This window comes from Dasypus novemcinctus, chromosome 19 (assembly GCF_030445035.2).
Source record: "Dasypus novemcinctus isolate mDasNov1 chromosome 19, mDasNov1.1.hap2, whole genome shotgun sequence".
Lineage (NCBI taxonomy): Eukaryota > Metazoa > Chordata > Mammalia > Cingulata > Dasypodidae > Dasypus > Dasypus novemcinctus.
In genome coordinates, this window is record NC_080691.1 from 32,969,482 (window position 1) to 32,994,803 (window position 25,322).

Genomic DNA, 25,322 nt, shown 5'->3' on the forward strand with positions numbered 1-25,322 from the left:
CTCCCCATCCCCCTCAGCTCCTGATGGAGCAACCTGCCCATCTGCCTGACTTCGGTAAGTTTTGGGGCAGCGGGAGCGGGGGCAGCGAGTGGGTCTCCTCAGAGCTCAACTCCAGACCCCAAGAGCTGGGGGGGTCAGGGTCTGCTGAGACCCCAAAAGGGCAGCTAAGTGCTGGGAAAAGCATTTCTTAGGGTACTGTAGCCTGCCTTGCCCTGAGGGGCTTTTCCGCCATCCTCTGTAAGCTTGTGATTTTAGACTCTCCTGGGAATCTAAAGGTGGTAAGGCCAGGGCCGTAGAAAAAACAGATCCCTCATTGACCTGCCAGCACTTAGCTTTAGTGTCTGGTGGACGGTAAAGGTGAAAGAAAGAAGGAAGCAAAAAGTACGAAGAAGGGTTAGTAAGTGGCCAAGAAAGAATGCACCCAGCGAGAACACCTAGAATAGCAACCACATTTCTGAGGAGAGCAGGGGTATGAAAACAGCTTTGCTTGAGAATCTTCCCGTCTTGGCCTTAGTTTCCTCATTTATGAAAGAAGAGTATTATTCCAAATTCTGTGATCAGCAAGCAGCACTTTTCAAAGAGTCTGCCTTCTGGCAACTTTGTGTTCCCACAGTGGACTCGGTGATCCAAGGGAGAAGGGGGCACAGAATTCCCAGACCATTTACGTTTTGACACCTCTCCCACTGCAGTTCTGTGAGAAGGGCAGAGGTGATAAGCTCTGAGTTACTACAAATAATTCAAGAAGCAAGCTATTTATTTTGAATGTGTCAAAATTCAAGTGTAGTAACAGTTTAAATGACAAAAAAAACTGCAATTTCATCTGTAGACCTTAAAAGTCTTATTTTGATGAACTTTTAGCTATGCAGTAATAAGTTTTTTATGTTTCCCAATTTTCTACAATTCCAGCACTCGGTATGCAAAAATGAATACAAGGCAAACAGCCTTTTAGGTCAGAGGTTGGCAAACTTTGTCTGTAAAGGGTCAGATGGTAAATATTTTAGGCTCTGGAGTCAAATGGTTTCAACTTATGGCAAAGACAGCTGTAGGCAAGATATAAATGAGGGAGCATGGCAGTGTGCCAGTAAAACTTTATGGACAATGAAATTTGAATTTAATATTTTCATGTATCACAAAATACCCTTTTCAAGCATTGTAACAAATGTAAAAACCAGCATCTGCGGATCTGGCCCAAGAGCAGTAGTTTGCTGATCTGTTTCCAGTGCTCCCCCTGGGACCTCAGCAATGCCAGAGCCTATGTGCCATGTGCTCCCATTGTTTGATGCAGTGGGACAAAAAGGAAGCAACCACTTAGCCAGACCAGAAAAGAAGACACTTCACAGTAGGGGAGTGTTTGAGAAGGAAAACTGCTAATAGTTTCCAGGCCAAGAGAAAGGAGAGCATTTTATTTAGAGGATACGACTATGAAACCAGGTAACAGGAACCACATGCTATGCACAGAACTGAGCGGTTCATGGCTCATGGGAGGCACGTGCAAGCCCAGCCAAAAATTCCTGTCCCCTCCCTTCTCAGAAAAAGGATCTGCTGAGGGCTTTCAGAATTTGTAACCTAGTCAGCCACACGGAAGTTAGTTATGTAAAATGTCCTGGGAACCCCAAGTTGGAAAATAATTGTGTGAACGGCACTATATATGTTTTTTATATGAGTCCAGCAGGGCAAAGTTGGGATATAAGGTGTATGTGTGTGCATTTTAATAGAATTTAGCATGTTGTTAGTATGCTTCCATTATTAGAGAATACAATTTCCTCTTTTTAAAATTTACTTTCTGTGCCAGTTTGCTCCTGGTATAAAAGCCAACTATGACACAGTGCCTTAAAAAGAGCTTTTGGTGAAGAAGCAGACTCTTAGGTGTTATGTGTGTGCAGTGGCTTTTTGTCCTGCCAAACCTTCAAGGTTTAGAAGGAAAACCAGGCCCTGGGCTACTTTGGGCCACCCTGCACCTGTTGACTTGCAGTAACTGACTCAAACTGAAGAATGACTACCACATATACCTGTTAAAGATGGCCTCTTTTCCTATTTAAAGAGTCCTTTGGACACCAATTTGGGCCTCACAGTTTAAGGTTACCTTGTTGAGATCTCAACTGAAACTATTTAACAATTTTTTGAAGTTTATTTGGAAGTACAGGGACTTCTGAGTGGGACAGGCCAGAAGATCGGTGGCAAATGAGGATCAGACTCCTTCAAGCCTGAGGCTTGTACAACTTTCCATTCTTTGACTCCTGACAGTTGTGTATTTCCCTGCATTCTTTTGTCCCTCTCAGCTAGAAGTGTTTGAAGTATGGGAGGGGGGCCATCAGCTTCACCTCCTGAAGCAGGTTAGGAGGCTTCAAACATGTGGTCTGTGTGCCCCAAGCCTGACCGTAGAGTCACTGGGAGGACTTCAGAAATGCTCATGCTGAGCCCCAGCCCCAGAGAGTCTGATTTAATTGGTCCCAGGGGAGAGGGACATTTTTTTTTCTTTTTTCTTTATTTTTTTCTTAATTTTTTAAATATTACATTAAAAAAATATGAGGTCCCCATATACCACCCAGAGCAACATTTTTATAATAAAGTGTCTGGTTTGCAGCAGGTCCCTCAACGTCTTTCCAGATGCCCTGTTTCCTTAAGCTATGTGGTCACTTATTTAATTTTTTATTGGGGATGGGTGTGGAGGCAGGTAATTTAATATGTTCAATTTTCTGAATCTAAAGTATATTTGAAGAAATGTATTTTTTCTTTTGTTTGTTTATGATTAACTTTGGTTTCAAGCCTTCCATTTGGCTTCTAGAAAATACCTATATTTTAAAGTATCATGGGAGAGCTGAACCACCAGAGAGTTCTTCATCAGTGGGAGGCAAGCGAGGAAGTGGAGGGGCTGGTGGTGTTTCTAGTCTTTTTTTTTTTTTTAAGATTTATTCATTTATTTCTCTCCCCTTCCCCCCCCCATCCCGGTTGTCTGTTTTCTGTGTCCACTCCCTGTGTATTCTTCTTTGTCTGCTTCTGTTGTCAATGGCACAGGAATCTGTTTTTCTTTTTGTTGCATCATCTTGCTGTGTCACCTTTCCATGTGTGCAGTGCCATTCTTGGGCAGGCTGAAATTTATTTCGTGCTGGGTGGCTCTCCTTACCCGGTGCACTGCTGTGCGTGGGGCTCCCCTACGCGGGGAGGGACACCCTGCATGGCACGGCACTCCCGCACGCATCCACACCGCGCATGGGCCAGCTCCACAAGGGTCAAGGAGGCCCGGGGTTTGAACCACGGACCTCCCATGTGGCAGGTGGATGTCCTATCCATTGGGCCAAGTCCACTTCCCGTTTCTAGTCTTTTTGAAAGTAATGAATTTTATTTGAAATTTATTAAGTGGCTGTTATAAACATATCACTGGACTAGCTTGATATATATAGTTTTATTTCGTTTTCTCAACTTCATGAAGTAGTTGCTTAAGGAAACAGAGTCAGAGGTAATAGAGTAGAATTCAAACCCATTCCAGCCTGACTTCAAAGTCTTGACTCTGCCGACACCCTGCCTAAATCATAGTTATTTGGAGTCATCAGGGTGGAATATTTTTTTAATGGAGTTTTTAAAAATTTACTTGAGTCATGGCTGGCTGTCTTAGGAAGCACAGAAGGACCGTTTTGTAATTTTGGGGCAGTCCTCTTCCAAGGGATTGTCTGACTTACTGTAGAATGAGGCTGTCTTAATGGTCCAGGAATGATCATGGGGCTACCAATTTTTGAGAGCTTAACATACACCTGGCATTGTGCTAAACACTTGACATGTGTTATTTAACCCTCAACTCCTATAAAATGTATGTGGTGATATCCCAGGTTACAGCGGAGGATCTGGAGACTTAAAAAAGATGTGAGTAGGCAAGAATGATTTTCGTGCTTACAAATCCAGAGCAGTATTATCCAAGAAATGCAATATTCTGTTGCTTTTTCTTATTGGAAAACAAGTCTATAAATGAAGTTAACTCCGGCAGGGTGAGTGCTGCAGTTCTCCCAGTGGTGATTTAAACTCTTCTACAATAGCGTTGGTGCTCTGTGGTTTTCCCATGTACTCTTTAGTAGTGGGGCATTCTGGTTTACTGGCTGGTGCTTCCTTTTACCTCTGGCCTGAGCACAGTGCCCTTCTGTGTGGTCTGCTTTCCTGCCTGGCTGGCTCTGGTTTGGGTCTGGAGGTAACCTTTGTGCTACATGCCTCCAGCCCTCCCCACATCACAGAACATTCTGTAACTGCTGCGTGTACTGAATTTCTGTCCTCTTCTCAGCCCTAGCAAGTGCCAGCCTACCCTGAAGGTGAATGCAGTTGTTTTCTTTTTGTTTTTCCCAAGTCTCCCCTACCCCCCCTTAGGAAACATTTCATTGAGTGGCTTGAGGGTTTCACCAAATCTTTTCCAAGAAGAAAAGTCAGGTGATCTTTTGACAGTGATTAGCTTTAACCCATTTCAGACTTTTTCACTATGGGCTTATTGGAGAAGCTATTTCTCAGACAAACAACAACCTGTTTGCAGTTAATTTTCAGCATGTTCGTGTTGCTTTAACAACTTGGACTTTAGATGCCTAGTGGCTTAGATATCTAAGAATTTTGACATAAAGCGAGTTATGGGATTGAAAGGTGGAAAGCAGAACCCTCTTAGAAGGGCAAGTGCTGCATGAGTGGTTCCGTGTGGGATCTTTTTCCCTCTTTGCCTCGGTTATTGCTGGTCTCAGTGCCTTGAAGGTTAAGTCCAGCGGGGATATTTTTAAACAGCAGGGGCCGGTTCATCTAAAAGTGACATTTACAGTCACAACAGTGAACAGCTAGCAGTCCTAGATCCAGGCCCTCAGTAAACAAGGAGCTGGAAAAGCTAAGCCTGCGCGCCCAGTTGAGAGGACATGGGTAAAGAAAAGACAAAGAGCCAAGCGGTAAGTGATCCCTTCCTGGAATTAGACTTTAAAGACAACCTTCAAATTAATGGGAAAATGTCATGCACACGACTCCTGGACAAAAGTTTGGATTTGGGCTTTCCAGGGGAACAACCGTTAATGCTGGAAGGACGCTGATGGAAAGGGCTTGAAATGTAATGTAGTTGGAGAGGAGCCTTTCTTTGCTTCTTTAAATGATTGTATGCTGCGGATCTGTGCACACTCCTTTAAAGGAGTTCCACAGACCATTTAAAGGCCGTTCTGTGGTTCCTCTGTCCCCGCCCCCAATCTTCTGTCTTAAGGAAAAGGATTCCATTTCTTAGAGCTGTTCAGTCTCTCAAACTTGCTCATTTTTAAAAAATGCAAACTTTGAGTAAAACATTTGTGGTGGTCCTATATTGCTAGACAGATGTGATTTTCTTTAATTTTGTTTTTAAAAGAAATCATTACAAAGTAATACTCAAGGAAAGGGGTGAAGCAGTAGGGATTAAAATGGAAAGCTTACTTCTGCTTCTGCTAGCCTTGCCGCTTTGCCCCTCCTCCACAGAGGGAGCCGTCTGCAATTTTACTCTGCATTCACATAAGTGCACATACGTATCTCTCATGTCTATAATTATTATTATTTCACAGAAAGGGACTTAGATATAGGTAGGGGGATCGACCATCCCAATTTTCCTGGTATAGCGGAGGATTCCCGGGATGCGGGACTTCCTGTTTAAAGACTGAAAGGTACAGAAATTATTTTGTTTTATTTTGTTTTTTTTACACTTTTTTTAAATTAAAGTTAATAGATCACAAAGAACGTTACATTAAAGAAATTGTTTTGTAAATTGCTGTTTTCTTCTAACGATGTCTTGGAACACTAAAAAGACATGATTTTCCTACTGACTTTTCCCAAGTTTTCTCTGAAAGACACTGCCAATCCTGAGGGCGGCTGACCCGAGGGGAATATCCCTAATTTGTGATCTTTCTTTGAGGAGCTCTGAAAGGGTGTTTGATGTTTGTGCAGAGGGTTAAAACTGGCCAAGGAAGTTTCATCCGCTCTCCACTCAGGTGTTTTGTAAATTCCCTCATAGTTGAATGCACAGTGAATCACCTCTAAGTGTGAGACAGAAGTCAGTATTATATTATGTGTGGTATTTGATCCTCATGAGGAAATAAACATTTTGATTCTTTTTAAGATTTATTTATTTCTCCCCTACCCCCTCATTGTTTGAGCTCACGATCTGCTCATCTTTTTAGGGAGCACTAGGAACTGAACTCGGGACCTCCCATGTGGGAGGGAGGTGCCCAGTACCTTGAGCCATCTCCATTCCTTACTTGTTGGGTCTCCCATTGTGTTTCCTTGTTATGTCTCTGTTGCGTCAGCTCACTGCACCAGCTTGTCTTCTTTAGGAGGCCCCTGAAACCAAACCCGGGACCTCCCATGTGGTAGGCAGGTGTCCAACTGCTTGAGCCACACCCAGTTCCCCACATTTTGATCTTTTGAATTGGAGGTTTCCTCAAAGTCTTACCCCGTACAAGTTTTGGAATACCTTAACCTAAAGTTTCCTCAGAATTTTGACTCAGGCTTATCACCTCAGAGAAGAGCCTGTGGGTGCTTGGGGAAGCCCCAAGGCTAGTCCACAATCTTACGTTTCACCAGAAAACTTAATGTACATTTTACCTTCTATTCTAATAGGTCTATTTGTTATAATAGTGATTTTTGAAAAACTTAAACTTATTACCAGAGAGTAAGACAATTCTCCAGGAAGATATACCCACATTTATTTATTTTGAAGATCTAGGGTTACTTGTACTTGAGAGCCCAGTTGGGCTAGTAGGGAAACTGAGGTAATGATTACTGAGGAGTAGACACATACCAGGAGTTTAACTCCATGATCTGATTTAACACGGGCAATCCTAGGAGGTAGGTACTTTGGGTTGTTTTGTTGTTGTTGTTTTCAGGGGTAGATGTTATTTACTCCATTTCACAGGCAAGGAAACCCAGATTCAGAGAATTTCCAGGATAGGCCTGGGTCAACCAGTTGGCAGATGGCAGAGCTCCAACCAGCTACTGCTCCAATCCACATTCCTGCTTTCTGGACCTTTGAGCACCCAGCATACCTTTGCCAGCCTTACTTCTTTTGGGCCCTGGAAAATATCCACCCTTGAGAAACTGTCCTTCCATTTAGCCCAGTGTTGGGGCCACTCCTTTTGAACTAATGAAAGCTCCACTTTTTTACGTCAAACTAAATCATAATGCAAGTGAGAATGATATCAAAGGACATCCTTGAATATACTCCTCTTTTTATTAGAAAGTAAATTAGTTGCCAGCTCCAGTACTAACTTGAATAATCTGTTTAAACACCTTTCTCAACTGATCTAAAAGGCTTTCCCCATTCCATTATAAGGGAAGCTGTGGTCTCTTGCTTGCACACTTCCTAACAAAGTGGGACCGTTGGAGCCCATCTGCTGTGGAATGATAACCAGGCAACGTGGAAGAGGCCCTGGTTCCTGTCAGTGGGAAACACCGGGCCAAGTGCAAGAAGTCCAGACCCTTTACAGCAGGCCTTCTCTGAGCCTTTAATATGCTAACGTGCATCCCTGGGACTTGGAGATATGAATGAGATTCGGCTCCAGAAATGTTATTTTGGGGGGAGGGACAGGGACATCTTTCAGGATAGGTATTCCATGGCTACCTCTTGAGGAAACTGATTTTATTTTGTTCTATTTCAGGATCCTGGCAGGCAGGAGTAGTGGCTGGGATTCACAGGCTGTAGCTTCCGAGCAGGGCTGAGAGCTGGTGTGTTTGCAAGTGTGCGTGTGTGTGTGTGAAAATGGGAGCTCGGTCTCAGGGAGATCTGCTAGTAGGCATTTGCGCTGTCAGCCTTGGGGTAAGGAGGTGGGTGTATGAGAAGTGATGAAGGCTGCTCACATGCATGCACACATATGTACACACACAAAAACACTGGAGCTGGGCAGCCCAGCACAGGTCCCAGCTCTCCCACGAAATGGTGATGTGATTGTGGGCAATCGACTTCCCCCAGACCTCATCTCTTATAAATCGGGAGCACATTCTCCATAGAGTTCTGGAGGAGATTTAAAGAGATAGTAAGTGTAAAGTACACAGTATAAGACCTGGAATAAAATAAATATGCAACAAAGACTAGTTTTTTTGATTCTTCACCAAGCTTTTTTTTTTGCTGAGGGACTGTCCTGTGCCTCTCACTGAGTCTACACTGGATTGACAAGAGCCCTGTCAATCAGAGGTGCTTTTTAAATGCCTGCTTGCATTTGAAGAGGTGGGGGGTGATAAAAATCAGGAGTTAATTATGAATCTGGGTAGACCCTGATTTGAAAAGCCAGGCCAGCCACCGAGCCTCCTTGCAGCGCCTCCTTGCAGCTATGCCCAGCAGGGATGGTTCACAAAAGGGGTCTCTGGTTCCTCAGCTATTTACTGATGACCCTCTGGGCAAGGCCTCTGTGTCGGGTGAGTCAAACAGAGCCATAAGAGTCAGACCTGCCCTCGCGGAGCTTACATTTGATTGGGAGATTCAGGTGTACCTGCTGTAATCCCCTCATACATAATCTAATCTGTGGTGGCTACTGGGAGGAGGACAGGAGGTGTGGGAGCACAGAGTGAGAGCTGGATGCCCAGGAAGAGGAAACAGCTGCAGTGGTGGGGGTGGGGGTCACCTGCCCGTGCAGGTGGTTGCCCAATACCTTACCTGGACACACACACATCTGGAGGCTAAATGGGACAGGAGGACCCGCCAGGGATAGGCTCAGCATTTAGACACACCTGGGCTTGGTGCAAACACTGATATATTCAACCAGTATCTAGTGAACCCTTCTGAGTATGTATGTAGCACTGCACTGGGGAGCCAGAGCAAGACAGCCCGTCGTGGCCCTTGGGAAGCTTCCATTCCAGGGCAGGAAAAGAAACAAGTATATCAGAGGAAATGCAGTGTTGTGCAAACGGGATAAGTGAAGTGAAGAAAAGGGACCTAGATAAGACCATAGGGTGTCAGGGCAGGTGTAAGGTAGGGACATTGAAGCCAAAGACAGAAAAAGGGACCAGATAACTGCAATGAGGTGGAGGAGGGCAGAGAGGGGAAGAACATTCTAGATGGTCGGGCAGAAGGTGCAGAGGGAATGTGCTGGGTCATTGTGGCTGGAGAGTGGGCAGTGACGATGGAAAGGAATGCAAAGAGAAGACATCGAAAAGTTTGAGACTTCAGTTCCACGGTGTGACTGGGACAAGTTGTTGAGCTTCTCAGACCCTGAGTGTTCTCTTGAGCAGATTTGGTGGCTCATGGTACTGATCTCTCAGGGCTGAGCAGGACAATGATCATAAAATGCTTAGTACTGAACGTGGCACCCAGTAAGCACTAACAAGAATTAGCTATTCGTGTTTAGGTTTTAATCTTCAGGCAGGTGCCTTGAATCTTATTTATGTTTTATGTATTTTTTAAATTAGAGAAGTGGGTTTACAGAACAAGTGTGCATAAAATACAGGATTCCCAAACACTACCCTATTATTGACACCTTACATTTGCTACAATTGATGAAGGCACATTTTTATAATTTTACTATTCCCTATAGTCCATGGTTTGACTAGGGTTCACTGTGTTGTGCAGGTCCATGGATTTTTTTTTCTTAATTTTAATTCTAATAACATAAGCAACCTAAGATTTTCCCTTTTAACCACATTCATATATATAATTCAGTGCTGTTAATTACATTCACAATTTGTGCTACTGTTACCACCATCCATTACCAAAACTTCCATCATCTCAAATAGAAACTGTACATACTGATCCTCAACTCTATTCCCTACTCTAACACGGTACCCTGGTGAACTAGTATTCTGGATTCTGACTTCATGAGTTTGCGTATTCTATTTATTTCATGTCAGTGAGATCTTACAATATTTGTCCTTTTTTGCCTGGCTTATTTCATTCAGCATGGTGTCTTTAATTTTTTTTTTTTTTAAGATTTATTTTTTATTTATTTCTCTCCCCTACCCCTCTGCTCCCCCATCCCCAGTTGTCTGCTCTCTGTGTCCACTCACTGTGTGCTCTTCTGTGACTGCTTCTGTCCTTCTAACACGGGGAATCTGTTTTTTTTTTGTTGCATCATCTTGTTGTGTCATCTCTCCGTGTGTGCGGCACCATTCCTGGGCAGGCTGCACTTTCTTTTGCACTGGGTAGCTCTCCTTCCGGGGCGCACTCCTTGTGCGTGGGGCTCCCCTATGCAGGGGACACCCCTGCATGGCAGGGCACTCCTTACGTGCATCAGCACCGCGCATGGGCCAGCTCCACACGGGTCAAGGAGGCCTGGGGTTTGAACCGCGGACCTCCCATGTGGTAGGTGAACGCCCTGTCTATTGGGCCAAGTCTGCTTCCCCAGCATGGTGTCTTTAAGGTTCATCCATGTTGTCACATGTATCAGAAATTCATTTCCTTTTTATGGCTGAGTAATATTCTATAGTATGTATATACCACATTTTTTTTTTCCATTCATCAGTTGAAGGACAATGGGTTGCTTCCATCTTTTGACAACTGTGAATTATACTGCTATGAACTTTGGTGTGCAAATATCTGTTTGAGTCCCTACTTTCAATTCTTCTGGGCATGCATCTAGAAATGGGATTGCTGGGTCATATGATAATTCTATACTTAGCTTTCTGAGGACTTGCCAAACTGTTTTCCACAGCTGCTGCACCATCTTATGTTCCCACCAGCAATGAATGAGTGTTCTTATTTTCCCACACCTCTCCAACACTTGTGATTTTCCATTTTAAAAAAATTGCAGCCATTCTAGATTGGTGTAGAAAAAAGTGAACTTTTTAAAACACACATAGAGCTAGAGTGACAAGCACAGTGATCTCCACGTATTCATCACCCACTTCAATAACCATCTACTTTCTGTTGTTCTAATTTTACCTACCTAACATGTACTGTTCCCCACTGTGATTTTCCCTAGCATTTTATTATGAAAATTTCAAACTTAAAACAGTCAGATTTTATAGTGAGTGCCTACATACCCACCATTTATATTCTACCAGTATCATCTTACTATATTTGCTTTATCCTGTGTTTGTTCCTGTATTTATTAAATGTATTTAACATAAATTGAAGACATCTGTCTTTCTTCCCAAATACTTCATTCATATTAACTAGAATTTTATTTATCCAGAGTATTTTAAAGCAAATCTCAGAGCCAGACATCATAATATTTTACTCTTAAATACTTGAGTACGTATCTCTAAAAAAGATTAAAGCATTGCCATGTATGTCCAACACAATTAATGATAATGTGTTAATCTAGTATCCAGTTCATGTTCAAAGTCTTCCAGTTGTATCAAAGATGTCTTTTAACAATTGTTTTGTTCAAATCAGGACACTTGAAAGGTCCTAGTAAGTGTCTTCTACTTTATAATATACCCCACCACCTTTAATAAAAAGCCAGTTACTTGTTGAAAAAACTGGGCCATTTATCCCATAGAATTTTCCACATCCTGGATTTGGCTACTTGTATCTTCCAGGTGTCATTTAACATGGTCCTCCACCCTTTTATTTATTTAGTTTTTAAAGATTTATTTTATTTATTTATTTCCCCTCTCCCACCCCATTGTCTGCTCTTGTGTCCATTTGCTATGTGTTCTTCTATGTCTGCTTGCATTCTTGGCGGCAACGGGAATCTGTGTCTCTTTTTTTGTTGCTGTGTCATCTTGCTGCGTCAGCTCTCCGTGTGTGCGGCACCACTCCTGGGTTGGCTGTACTTTTTTTTTTTTTGCATGGGGCGACTCTCCTCGCAGGGCACACTCCTTGTGCATGGGGCTCCCCTACACAGGGGACACCCCTGTGTGGCATGGCACTCCTGGCATGTGGCAGCACTGCACGTGGGCCAGCTCACTACACAGGCCAGGAGGCCCTGGGTTTGAACTCTGAACCTCCTGTATGGTAGGCGGATGCTCTATCAATTGAGCCAACTCTGCTTCCCCTCCATCCCTTTAGGATGCAATTCAGATGCAAATCTTTGGCAAGATAACCTTAAAGGTATTGCAGAATGCTTTCTATTACATCACATTAAGAAGAGCAGAATGTTGTATTTTCCCAATATCAGTGATGTTGACCTTGGTTAGACCATCCCGACCTTCCCTTATTAAATTCCCCGTTGATGGTTCACCAAATTGTTTTACAAGTCATTGATTGGAGCCCAGATCATTATTTCATTACTAGTTGCAAGTGGTGATTTTCTTCCTTCTGCATTTGTTAGCTGTGATTGTTCTGGAAAGTACTAGAAGGTGCTACTCTCATCAACCACTTGGTTACCCAGGATAGTTGCTTGATTACATTCTTTTTTTTTTGGTAAGTCGATTTTATGAGGTGTCTGTTGGGTTTTTTGTTTTGTTTTGTTGTGTTGGTGGTGGTTTTTGAGGTACCAGAGCTGGAGATTGAGCCAGGACCTCGTGTGTGAGAAGCATGCTTCAACCACAGGCTCCCCAGGTTGGTGTTTTCATTTGTTTGCCTGTTTTTGTTTTCAGGAGGTACTCGGGATCGAACCTGGGACCTCGTACCTGGGAAGCAGGCACTCGAGCACCCGAGCTACATCCGCTCCCCTGTTGTTTTTGTTGTGAGTAACATGACCTCATGTTTGATGTCTTGCACTCCATTCCATTCCTTATTATCCTTTCTTTGGCAAGCCCCTTCAGTTCCTTACTTTCAGGCAGAGCAAGATATCCCGGCTTATCCTGTACATGTCTTCCCCATCCCTGGAACCAGCCATTTCTCCAAGGAGTCCTGGTTCTTTTGGTGAAAGGTGTACTTAGGAACCATGGTCGGGGCACTAGCGGTGTTATTTGATTTTTACAAGATCCCTTTGGCTGCTCTGTTGGATTTTTTTTTTTTTAATATATATTTGTTTATTTTTTAAAAGATATTTAGGTTACATAAATGTTACACAGAAAATAGAGGGGTTCCCATATGCCCCATTCCCTATACCACCTCCCACATGCTTTGTTGGATATTGAACTGGAGGGACAAGGCTGGGCACAGGGAGCTGGGTTAGGAGGCTTGTGCAGTGGTCCCAGTGACAGGCCTTACACTTGATCTTAGATTAAGTGTTTAGCATGGTGCCTGGCCTGCGGTGGAGGGCACAGTAAATATTAGCATACTCCTTTTCATTATTTGTTTTATTTAACTTCATTTAAGCCTCACCAAAACTATGAGAAAGGCATTCTTACCATCCTTATTGTATGTGTGAGGAAACTAAGGCTTATAGAGACCAAGAAACTTTACCAAGGTCACACTTGGATATAAACAGCAGAAATAGAACTTGAATCCGGCACCCTCAGATTCCTTGCTTGGAACAATACATAATCTTTGTTGCCCACAGGGTTCTTGATTTCAAATTCAGAAAAGACTTAGATTGCTTTGCTTTTTAAAAATAATTTTGGGGAAATGGAAAAGACAAATGAGTTCATATGGCTATGAGTCTCTAAAAAAGAGTCTGGAGGTTGTCAGAAGGATTGCCCTTATGCACACCTGAGCAGAGTCTCAGAGACAGATAAAGTAGATACAACCCCAGGTATTGGTCCTTTTGAGGCTAAAGAGACCCACAGGTTCTATGGTCATGGCAGATGGGGTTCATTGCCATGCCAATTGGCCCTTCTTTGGAGCTGGTGTTTCTGCGTGATGGAGCTGGACTCAGATGGGATCTCTTTTCACAAGCCTTTCATGCTACTTTACTGGAATTGTAGTTGGTGCTGGGGCTTAAGATATATCTAGGGGATTTGAATCTCTGGACTGAAAATATGACAGCCAGGCCCTGAGCCTCAACAGACTTCAGCTCCTACACTCTGATTTATTGGACTTACTCCACTCAGCTAACATGGAGTTGAAGAATGTCAACCACCACACCATGGAGCCTAGAGTGCCTACAACTGAAAGCAGGAGGATTGCATCCAATATCCATGTGGAATCTAAGCCCCTCTTGACATAGATGTGGAATGGACACAACCAAGCCAAGGTCCACAGGAAGGAGGAATACAGTAAGGATCAGAGTGGACTTAATGATACTCTATTCATGTACTATTGTGATAAATAATCGAGAAAATGTGGCATTGATGTGGAAAAAGTGGCCATGGTGGCTGCTGGGTGTGGGGAATGGGAGGAAGAGAAGAGATGTGGAGGCATTCTCGGGACTTGGAGCTGTCCTGGGTGGTGCCCCAGGGACAATTGCTGGATGTTGTATGTCCTCCCATGACCCACTGGATGGAACGTGGGAAAGTGTGGGGTATGGTGTGGAACACGGGACAGGGGGTGCAGCGATGCTCGGAGATGTACTCACCAGATGCAATGGATGTGACATGAGGATGGGGGAGAGTGTTAATGTGGGGGGAGTGGTGGGGTGGGGGCAGTAGGGGCGAATGGGTACCTCATATTTTTTAATGTAATATCTTTTTAAAAAAATGAATAAATTGAGTAGAATTTGGGAAAAAAAAATTTTATCAACATGGGAAGCGGATTTGGCTCAGTGGATAGAGTGTCTGCGTACCACATGGGAGGTCTAGGGTTCAAACCCAGGGCCTCCTGACCTGTGTGGTGAAACTGGCCCACGCGCAGTGCTGATGCGCACAAGGAGTGCTGTGCCACGCAGGGTGTCCCCTGCCTAGGGGAGCCCCACATGCAAGGAGTGCGCCCCATAAGGAGAGCCGGTCCATGCGGAAAAAAAAAACAAGCATCCTGCCCAAGAGTGGTGCCGCACACACGGAGAACTGACACAGCACGATGACACAATTAAAAAAGAGACTCAGATTCCCGGTGCCGCTGACAAGAACAAAAAAAGCAGACACAGAAGAACACACAGCGAATGGACACAGAGAGCAGACAACTGGGGAGGGGGAGGGGGGAATTAATAAATCTTAAAAAATTAATTTTAACAACATATAGTTCACGAACCTTGTGATTCACACATTTTAAGTGTACAATTCGGTGTTTTTTAGTATTTTTTGCTCATTTTGTCTGCTTGTTGTCTGCTCGTTGTCTTTAGGAGGCACTGGGAAGCAAACCTTGGACCTCCTTTGTGGGAGGTGTGTACTCAACTGTTTGAGCAACATCCGCTCCACCAGATTAGTGTTTTTGGCACTTAACTTCATCAGTCAGCAAGGCAGGACTGTTTATACTTCATCAGATTGTAAACTGGGGTTCCCGCTGGGGTCCCAGGGCCAGGCCATTACCCAGCCCCCTCTCCCTGCCCCTTGAAGTGCCCTGCCATTGCGCCCCAGCAAGGTGAAGTGACCTGCAAAACTGCTCGTCATGTCCTCTAGCTGCACAACCTGTGAGCTCTTTGTACTAGTCAACCAAAGGGGTGCCAATGCAAAGTACAGAAATCTGTTGGCTTTTATAAAGTGTATTTATTTGGAGGTAAAAGCTTACAGTCCTAGGATGGGCTCAAGCGATTGGGCTTCATCTACCATATGAGAGGTCCCAGGTTCAGTTCCTGGGGCCTCCTGGTGAAGGTAAGCTGGTCCATGCAGCGAGCTGATGCAACAAGATGACACAACAAAAAAGAGACACAGAGGAAGGACAATGAGAGACACAACACACCAGAGAGCTGAGGTGGCTCGAGCAATTGGGTGCCTCTCTCCCACGTTGGAATGTCCCAGGATCGGTTCCTGGTGCCTCCTAAAGAGGAGATGAGAAGAGAAGCAGACAAAAAACACAGTGAATGGATGTGGACAGAAGACAGTGAGGCGAGTTGAGGTTAAGTCAGGCGAGCAGTGGGCAGTGGGGGCGGGAGGAATAAATAAATAAAATTTTAAAATCTTAAAAAAAAAAGCTTACAGTCCCAAGGTGGTGGAAAGTCCAACTCAAGATGCCATAAGAGGTACTTCCTCACCAAAGTCAGCTGCCACGTGTTGAAGCAAGACGGCCTGCCCTCTCAGGGGTTTCAGCCTTCGTCTGGCCTTCCTTTTCCTCTTGAGGCTCCATGGGCCCAGCTGCTTTCTGACCTCGGCTGCAGGCTGGCACGGGCTTGTCAGGGCTTCCGAGGTCAGTCTGCTCACTTCCCAAGGTCAGCTGTCAGCTGTCAGGCAAATGGTCCATCTTTCCCCAGGGCTTTAACTGTTGGACCCTTCTCCTTTCTGTCACATGGCAAGATAAAAAATGACAAAGCCCTCTCTTCCTGTGTGTCTGTGAGTGTCCAGTTGTATCAGACCCACCAGGGGGCGGGAACTCAACCTGAGTCACGGCCTACTGACCCGTCGAATCAAAAAAGCTCTCAGAGCGATCCTAACAGGTAATCTCAATCAGAGCGATCCTAACAGGTAATCTAATCAAAGGCCCTGCAACTGGATTTAAAATAACCAAAGGGTATTGCACCCATAGGTTAGTTTACAAACATAATCTTTCTCCTTTGGAGATTTATAAAATAATCTCAAACTGCCATGCTCTTCTAAGCACATGTTCTCAGGATTTAGTGCTTCCAAGAGCCCTGTGAGGTTGGCATTACTGAAATGTGGAAATCCAAAGTTAAAAGCTTCAAATAACATAACTGACGTTCAAGTGTTTCCTGGCTGGTGACGATGCCAAGACTTAGACCCGGATCCTTTGATTCTCTGCCTAGAGCTGGTTTTGCTTTTGTAACTGGAAGGAAGATGAGAAAAGGGACCAAATGGAAGAGAGGTTGCTTATTTTGAGGGAGGCAAATCACCCTCAGGGCTCTTTCGAGTCCCCCCATCCTCGTATCGGGGTTTCCCAAACCAGTGGAAAGCCCTGGGCTAGCGCTGAAGGAAAGCAGCTCTCCCTGGAGGGTGAGGTTGGGGCTCAAGTGGGGAGAAGGCAGCAGGGCTGCTACTTTGGAGACCCACGTGGGCTGGACAGGTGGATCCACGTGTAGATATCAACAGCCTGAGGACTTCCTGAGTCCCACCACCCTCCCAGAGATATGCCACTTGGTTTCAGACTTGATGCCACCAAGGAACTGCCCAGGCCTGGCCTGGGTCGAGGCCCTCAGCCAGCATGGCTTGGGAGTGGGTGGGTGAGGTGCCCATTGTTTGTTTGTATGCTTGTTTGTATTCTTTTAAAACAAGCTCTGGCCAGCTTTATTAAAAAGAATTTTTACATGATTTTCTTTTCGTTGGTCTGTTCTGGCATGCTGCAAATGGTACCAGAGTCACCTGGATCAATGACATCCAGGGTGCGTACTCTATAGTATTTCCCGAAGGCTGTGCCGCTGTAGTGATGAACACCAGTTTTGGCCACTGTGGCAATAGTACTCTACTTTGGATGTCCTCAAAGCTGGGCAGTTGGCAAGGATCACTAGTTTCACTTTGCCTTGCCTGATCATCGTCAGAGTATGCTTGTATCTCAGCACATACTTTCCACTTTTCATAGCGTTTTGGAGCCTAGAGTTGATTGACTCCAGCGACGTTTTCATCTTCTTTGCAGCCACCATCTTCCTGTCTTTGGTGTGGAATGGCCCCAACCAAGAGCAGCCGTCAGGGTGGCTGGGGACCCTCAGCTGCCCATTGTGGGACAGCTTGATGCTGGGGAAAGCATGGCCTCAAGATCCCGGGTCCCGTGAGGGCCAGCCAGCCACTGCTCTGAATAACCATGTTCATGAGAGGAGTAACTCAGTATTCATGGCAGCTGCTTCTGCTTGCATGCTTCATTTATGCCAAACTACGCAGTCTGCCTACCTTAGCTCATTTCATCAACCAAATAGGCTGGTGAGGTTGGTCCGATCATTAGCCCCATTTTACAGAAGGGGAAACTAAGGCTAATGTTAACTTACTTGCCCACGGTCACACTGCTCATAGGTGGCAGAGCCCATTCTGGCCCAGGCAACTGGACTGCAGTCTGTCCCCTTATCTCTCGTGCCATGGCATTCCATTGCTCCCAGAAGGATGTGGGAATTCCTTCATGCATCTCATCGCCTCTCCGGCCCTGTCTGGTGCCCTGGTCCCATCTCTGTCCTCTTCTCAGCCCCAGGCAGACTCGTCTTGTTTGGGTTCCTTGCTGGTCTCCCTGCTGCTGCTGGGCTTTTGTGCACTCTGTTTCCTCTTTTCCTCTACCTGCCTGCCCCAGAACCTTGGCCTGGCCAAACCACACTCCTTCCCATCTCAGCAGAAGCATCCTGCTTTTGGAAAGCCTGCCCTAACCTTTCTGGCCAAGTCAGCATCCCTGGTGATGGGCCCTTTGTGTGGCTCACCACGAGCTTCTCCTTCATGGCGACCTGGGTCTGTGATCGTATTTGCTTCCCAGTGAGGGCAGGGCCACTCCTGTGCCATGTGCTCCATTGCTCCAGCAACCAACACCGTGCCCGGCAGGTGTTGGAAATATCCGTTGATGAATGAGGGAATGGGTGAAGAGGGCAACCTCCCTGCACAGCAGGAAGAGAGGGGGAGGAGGATAGAATTCCATCTGTGAAGCTGACCTCGGCCCAGGGTGTTGAAGGTGAGCCAGGCAGTCGACTTGAGCAATTTCTGCAGGGCTAGTTCGAGCGAGATGCTAACAGCAAAGATGTGTTCCATTAGCCTTCAAGACAGCAGAACAGGTTTTCCAGTGGAGGTGGGAAGTTCTGACATTTCTCCAAGGCAGGCACTGGGTCTTGAAGGAGTCAGGCCAGGTTTGCCCGGCCTGCAGGGTCAACCACATCAAAGGCTGGGTTTGGTTCAGTGGGCGATAACTGAGCTGCTGCAGTTTGTTAGGCATGGCGTGATGTGCACTGTCCTAGGTCAGCCCTCCCAAAGGACCTGGACTGCTGGCTTCTGCTGGGAAACTTGATCATCGGAGTCTCCTCCTGATTGGGGGAGGGGGGGAGTTAAATTCACATTTTCTCAAATGTGTTTTTCTCTCTGGGGTTGTCCCAAATCAGTGGCGCCTAATGCTCCACTCTGGGATTAAGTGGCTTGGGATCTGGCACAAAAATATCTAGCTGTAGTTATTTTATGTTCATCCTAACATAAGAGTATTTGTGCTTCTTCTATGGAGAACCAGATGTCCCAATATGTCCCTGCTCATTCTCGTCTTTTCCAGGCTTCTGGACCCACCAATCCAAGAAGGGAGCCAATTGGCCTTTTTCCCTCCTCCTATTGCAGATGTAAGCTTTGGAGTCAGGCATGCAATGCAGTTTACTTCCAAGCTGTGTGGCTATGGGCAAGTCACTCTACTTCTCTGGGTGTTAAGTTTTCCTCTGTGAAAGGGGATACTAATACTTTTAAGGCTGCTACAAGGATTAAGGAATATCCTGCGCTCAAGACAATTGTTATAATGGAAGGCATGGTTGTTGTAATTTTTTTTAAGATTTATTTTATTTCTCCCCACCCCCTCATTGTTTGCACTTGTTGTGTCTGTCTTCCTTGTTTCTTTAGGAGGCTCCAGGAACCAAACCTGGGGCCTCTGATGTGGGAGTGAGGTACCTAATTGCTTGAGCTACCTCCGTTCCCTTTATTGTGTGTCTCATTATGGTTTTCTTCTTGTGTCTCTTGTTGTGTCAGCTTGCTGCACCTGCCTGTCACACCAGCTTGCTGTCTTCTTTAGGAGGCACCAGGGACCGCATATGAGGTAGGTGGGAGCCCAGTTTCTTCAGCCACATCTGCTTCCCTGTAATTTTTATCAGGCACCTTACCTGGCCTTTGTAGTGGGTGTAACAGAAAGCAGAGTCTCTCCTTGTGAGTATTTTTTTTTTTTAAGGAGGCACCTGGGATTGAACCCAGGACCTCATATATGGGAAGGAGACGCTCAACCACTGAGCTCCATCTGCCCCCCTTCTTGTGATTCTTTTGCTCTCCCTGTCATTTGTTTATCTGGGGCAAAGGAGCATGACATCACACTGGTGCCATCAGTCACAGTGTTGTATGGAAAGGCAGGGTTCTTGTATTACATAAGGGCGTGTGTCTTCTCAGGTTTGTAGGGGGGGCACACTGTGTACCGTCACCTGAAAGTTGTCACAGATCTCCTTCAGATGTAGAAATCTTAAAGAAAACAAATGATTATCTTTCATAACAGAACTAATTTGCTAACTGCTGCCCTAGTTCAGTAACTTAAGCCAGCACTCCCATCTTCAATCCTTTAGGATTATAGCCTTACTGTATAGCATACTGCCTCAACCAACTCTGCTTGGGATGTCCTACCCCCTTGGAAATCTAGTGAGCTCCTGTTCAGCCTTCAAAGGCCCAAGCAGATGTCGCCTTCTCCCATCTCTATCCCTGGAAGGAGTCTGAACAGCCTTTCAGCTGATTCCAGGATTTTTGTAGGTTAGGTCTTGATTCAAAAGGCTCTTTATTTGGAAAGAATCTCTTATGTCTCCTGATGATCTTTCCCAGGAGAAGAACCCAAAGACTAGAAAGGAAATTTTGTTGCTTATTTTTTTATTTTAAGATTTATTTTATTTCTTTCTTGTTGCCCGCCCCCCACCCCGCTTGTTGTTTGTGCTCGCCGTCTGCTCTCTGTGTCTGTTTGTTGTGTGTTCTTTGTGTCAGCTCATCTTCTTTATAGGAAGCATTGGGAACCAAATCTGGGACCTCCTAATCTCTTGAGCCACCTCTACTTCCTGCTTATTGCATCTCTCAATGTGTTTCCTCATTGTGTCTCCTCATTGTGTCATCTTGTTGCATCAGCTTACCTTACTAGCCTGTTGCATTGGCTCACTGTCTTGTTCGTCTTCTTTAGGAGGTACTGGGAACTAAACCTGGGACCTCCTATGTGGCAGGCGGGCACTCAACTGCTTGAGCCACATCTGCATCCCTGCTTATTTCTTTGTTGCATTTAGTTCCTCAAACATGGACACAGAGATTTAAGGGCTGGTGTGGACGACCTCACTGAACTCTCCAAACTGTTATCCTCCCTACTTTGCAGATGAGGAAACTGAGCCTCAGACAAGGCAATGAACCTGCCCCAGGCTCCCCCAGCTAGTGAGTGACAGAGCTGAGATGAGAACTGGGGTCAGTCTGCGGAGGACCAAACAAGGTGCTGGAGGCCAGTCCACTTTGCTGTGAATCATGCCTTGGGGTCACTAATTTCCCAGCTGCGTAGAACAAGGGCTCTGGACTTAACCATCTCCACGTTTCCCCTAGCTGAGGCTGTAGGTTGGTGCAGGCAGCTATCTGAGAAACCTGCAGTGGCTTTGACCCCACCTCGCCTCCAGGACTGGATTTCAGGCTTGGCATCTGTCAGTCAGGTTTTATTACCCACCTGCTCCTATTGTTTTCATCGCCTCTGAATTTGCAGAAGAACCTTGCACCATTGCCTGGCGGCCACCCTTGGGCTTCAATACTTTGGCTTTTCTTTCTGCTCTGCACAGCTAGGCCACACCTGAGTGATACAGAGACTTGCCCTCCTCTCCTGGCCTTTGTCCCATTCTCCAGGGACTCTGAGAATGCTTCAAACCTATCCCAGAGATGCAGAATGAGGCAAGGGGCCCATTGCACAAGCAGCCAAGTAGGCCTGTCTACCGGAATGTGGCAAGCTTCAGAGTGCTATTACAGCCTCTTACGTACCCGAGCTGGAGGTCAGGCTAGGGGCTGGGTGAAGTCCTTGGTGAATGGCTCCAGTTGGTGGGTGACAGATAAGGGCGTGCTGCAGGTCAGACTTGAGAGAAAGCTCATCCGTCCCCTCCCGCACTGGCTGAGCCAAACCCCTCCCCCATGGCCTGATGCACGACACCCGGCCTCCTGCTGAAAGGTGACGCTCTGCCAGCTGAGTCCCCTTAGTCACTCTTTGGGTGCCTGTCAGCCGCTCAGGAGCATGGACCCAGTGGCCGTGTCCTCAGGGACGGTGAGTGGCAGCAAGGGCTCGGGAGTTCATCTTGGTGGGAGGAAAATTCTGAGTGCAGAACGGGGATTACTGATTTAACGCCCACATTCGGCCTTTTCCCTCCCTCTCTCCAAGACCAGACCAGCTGCGGGGTGGTGGGGGAGGCAAGAAAACAAACTCATGACCTTCCTCCTCTGTCCCCCTCCCCGCCCTTGATTGGCGGCCAGCCAGCACCTGTTGGAACCCAGTGTTTCCTGTACTCACCACGGCCGGGGCCGCTCTGGCGGCAGGCAGCTGTTGCTTGGGTTCGGTTTGCAAGGAAGAAAAATAGCATTTGGCTAGTGGATGGTTTGCAGGTCAGCCGGGTTGTTCCAACGAAGGGTGACGGCCTGGCCTGACATGGTCCGCCAGAAGGTTCATTGGAAGGCCTGCTCTGGAACCAAACCACGTGAACGGCGCTCGGTGCTCAGCCTCCACCACGGCAGCGGCTGACGCGGTTTTACACAGCTGCGCGGTTGCTCCATCTTAAAGGTGCACTGCCCGGTGTCTGGTTTTAGGAACCTGCTCGTGGTCGCCCCCACTGCCTCCTGGAATACGTCTAGATCCAGTCGTGGTGGTGGGGCAGAGGGAAGGGTGTGGGTGTTGGGCCTGGATTTGAGAGCGTGGAAGGTACTGAGCCTCTCAGAGCCAGTGTGCCCAACTGTCAAATGGAAACAAATAATGACAATAGCAATAATAATATCCACAGAGCTGTTCTGAGGGTGGGAGGGGGGCGGGTGTTGGTGGCTAGGGGTCTTGTTAGCCTAAAGACACTCTACAGACTTGGCAGTTGGGGCGTGTGTGACTGCCATGTATATGCGTATTTTATTTGAAGCACACCTGTGAGGCAGGTCAATAGAGCATCAGTTAGAACCCCCATTTTGTAGATGAGAGAACTTGAGGCTCAGAGAGGTTCTTTAGCAGCTTTTTCAAACAGTTTCCCCATTTGTCCCAGTGTATTTGGGGAAAGTTCTCGTGTGGTGGCCTTTGGGTCCCATGTCACTGCTCTTTAAAGGAAAGAAAGACCCTGAAGTTTTGTAAGCAGATAGCCCCCACAAGGTAGGTTTTTAAGGTGTTTCCCATCAGAATAACAGCAAATCTGAAAAGATCTAAATTGTGAAGAAGAGCTGGTATTTCCATTCATAAGTTTCCAGTTTAAAGGTTGGAAGCTTCCCCCACCATCCCTCAGCTTCCCCCACCATGCACATGTCTGTCCATCTACCCATTTCCCCCACCCCACCTACCCATCCTTTCATCTGCTGTCCCCATCAGCCATTCCACTCAGACTCCCATTCAGACACCCAGCCAAGACTTCCTGAGCAAGTTTCTGAAGAGCTTGCATAATGCAAAACCTGCATGAACAGTGGGGATCAATGTAAAGAATGCTTTCTCAGGGGCCATAAATCCCCAATCATTGTAGTGTATTTTGTTTTGATGCTGTATTTTTATTTTCACAGCAATGATTCAAGTATTTTTATTTGGAGTAGAGAGATATCCAACATTCCAATTATATGTGCTTCCTACTTTTTATATCTCATGACTTCAGAGGTGCACTATTTAAGATTTGCTTAAAACTGGCCACCCTTGGACAAGGTGCCCTCTTTGGGACTCTGCTTCAGGATTGCCATGGAGACACCCAACTCATTCCCCTGGTGTTCCTGAATGCTGTTTCAGGAATAAGACCCAAAACTCGAAATTCCAGCATAAATCAAGAATACAACAATTTGCCTCAGGCTATCAGCTGGTGCTCAATATGTGTGTATACATTCATTCAACGTATACTTTCTGGGTGTCTACTATGTGCCAAGCACAAAACTGGGCACAAAGATCCAGAAATGAATGGCTCTTTGTCCATGTTCCCAAAGGCTTCCCAGTCTGCCAGGGGAGACAGAAAAGTGAAGAGCCTGTTTCCACACAGCAGATCTTCTCACGATGAGGAGATCTGTCTCCATTGGCTCATAGGAGCTGAATTGTGAAAACACTTGGCCAATGGTGGCCAGCAGATGGGGTGAGTGAGGAGGGGCCTGTCAGCAGGGGTCAGGTCTAAAAGGTCTAGATGGGCCCGGCTATAACCTGTTGGAGCCACTGGGGAAGCCAGGATGCATTTGCAACATTCTTGGCAAGGCCCTCTGCCAGTTGCTGGTTTCATATTTTTTCCCTGAGCCACCTGTTTGGGCACTCTGGCCCTGCTTGTTGCCACTTGTAAAGCTTTTCTTAAAGGATAACTATGTGCAGGAGATGAGTAAGAAATAGACCCTGCCTTCCAGATACTTCCAGCCTGGAGCAGGCATGGGCAGGGGTTCTCAACTGGGTGGTTTTACCCCCAGGGGACGTTTGACAATGTCTGGGGACATTTTTGGTTGTCACAGCTGGGAACATAACCGATATCCAGTGGGTAGAGGCCAAGGATGCTGTCCAACATCCTGCAATGCACAGGACAGCCACCCACCACAGAGGATTCTCTGGCCCCAGATACCAATAGTGCAATGATTGGACTCAGAAAGACCTGAGTTTGAATCTTCTACTTTTTTATTGTGTAACTTTGGGCAAGTGAATCACCTTTCTGAGCCTCAGTTTCCTTATCCATTATTTGGGTTGATCATAGTGCCTACTTCATAGAGTTGTTGGAAGGTTGATGGAGTGGATGAGAAGTCACAGTCTTCACCCTCCTACCCTCCAGAGCAGGAACCACAAATCCTGTATCTTATGGGGACTGGCAGGTAATGTGAATGAGTGCAACAGGTGTGTTGGGGGGTAAGTAATAGGGAGTAGTGGAGACTGTGGTGAACAGGAGACACTCTCCACCCCTCCCCCCCATCAAATGCCATCTTCTGTAGTGAAAAAGCCTGCATTCAGCCAAAGAGCACTGGCTTTTCTTCAAAGAGAAACTTGATTTTAAGAGGAAAAACCTCCTCACCCTGTGCATTACCTGGAAAATACCCTTGCCAACAGTTTGGCAAATCATGTTGCCGAAAGTGTACAGGAAGTACTTAGATCTTTAGTTCTGGGAAACAGCAAGGACTTTTCCACTCCCCTTGAGAACATTGTGTTGAAATCAAAAAAAAGGAAGTCCTTTAGATCTCAGACTGATACACTTGAACATTGTTGGCCTGCTTTATTAATATTTGCCATATTAACTATGGTGAAATTGGTTCAGATATTTCAATATGTGCAGTCACTTTGTTCTTGAATTTTAAAAAACAATATTTCCTTATAGACTCATTAATAGGGCAGAGTTAGTGTGATGGAAAGAGGCATGGTTAGAAATCAGAATATCTGAGCTCATTCATTCAACAAACACTTACTAAGCCCTTACTCCAAGCCAGACACTGTCTAGACCCTGGAATGCTGCGGATGCCCTCTGTTCTGGGTGAGCTGCGGTTCCAGCTGTCAGCATGTCCCACCCAGGTGTACTAGTGCAGGGAAGAAAATCAGGCAGGGGCCTTATCTCCCTCCAGGCCCACGATGGTGATGATGACAATGATTATAGCAGCAACAGCCCCCTTCAATTTCCAAAGTGGAGCGTAATTAAGTCTTTTTAAATAATGGCTTTATTGAGATAAAATTCATATACCATACCATTCACCCATTTAAAGTATACAGTTAAATGGTTTTTAGTATATTCAGAGTT

The 25,322-nt window shown here is 45.9% G+C and overlaps 1 protein-coding gene and 1 long non-coding RNA gene across 11 annotated transcripts in view; one reads left to right on the plus strand and one right to left on the minus strand.

The window, feature by feature from the left end:
* The first annotated feature begins 27 nt into the window (after positions 1-27).
* The window catches only part of ACACB (acetyl-CoA carboxylase beta), a 140,861-nt gene continuing 115,566 nt past the window's right edge, over positions 28-25,322 (plus strand). For 3 of the 10 annotated variants that reach the window (XM_058281502.2, XM_058281505.2, XM_071209830.1), the window contains exon 1: positions 21,570-21,673. The gene's annotated coding sequence lies outside the window, so the exon portion shown is untranslated. Of the gene's footprint in view, positions 55-4,281; positions 4,905-12,438; positions 12,528-19,395; positions 19,463-21,569; positions 21,674-21,929; positions 22,184-25,322 lie in introns of those variants that run through there. The other 7 variants (XM_058281500.1, XM_058281501.2, XM_071209829.1 and 4 more) reach the window with 7 other exon arrangements.
* On the minus strand, positions 15,290-18,698 carry LOC101426803 (uncharacterized). The gene is made up of 2 exons (XR_011646516.1): positions 15,740-18,698; positions 15,290-15,580 (listed from the first exon to the last, which is right to left on the minus strand). It is a non-coding gene; the product is annotated as an uncharacterized lncRNA (long non-coding RNA).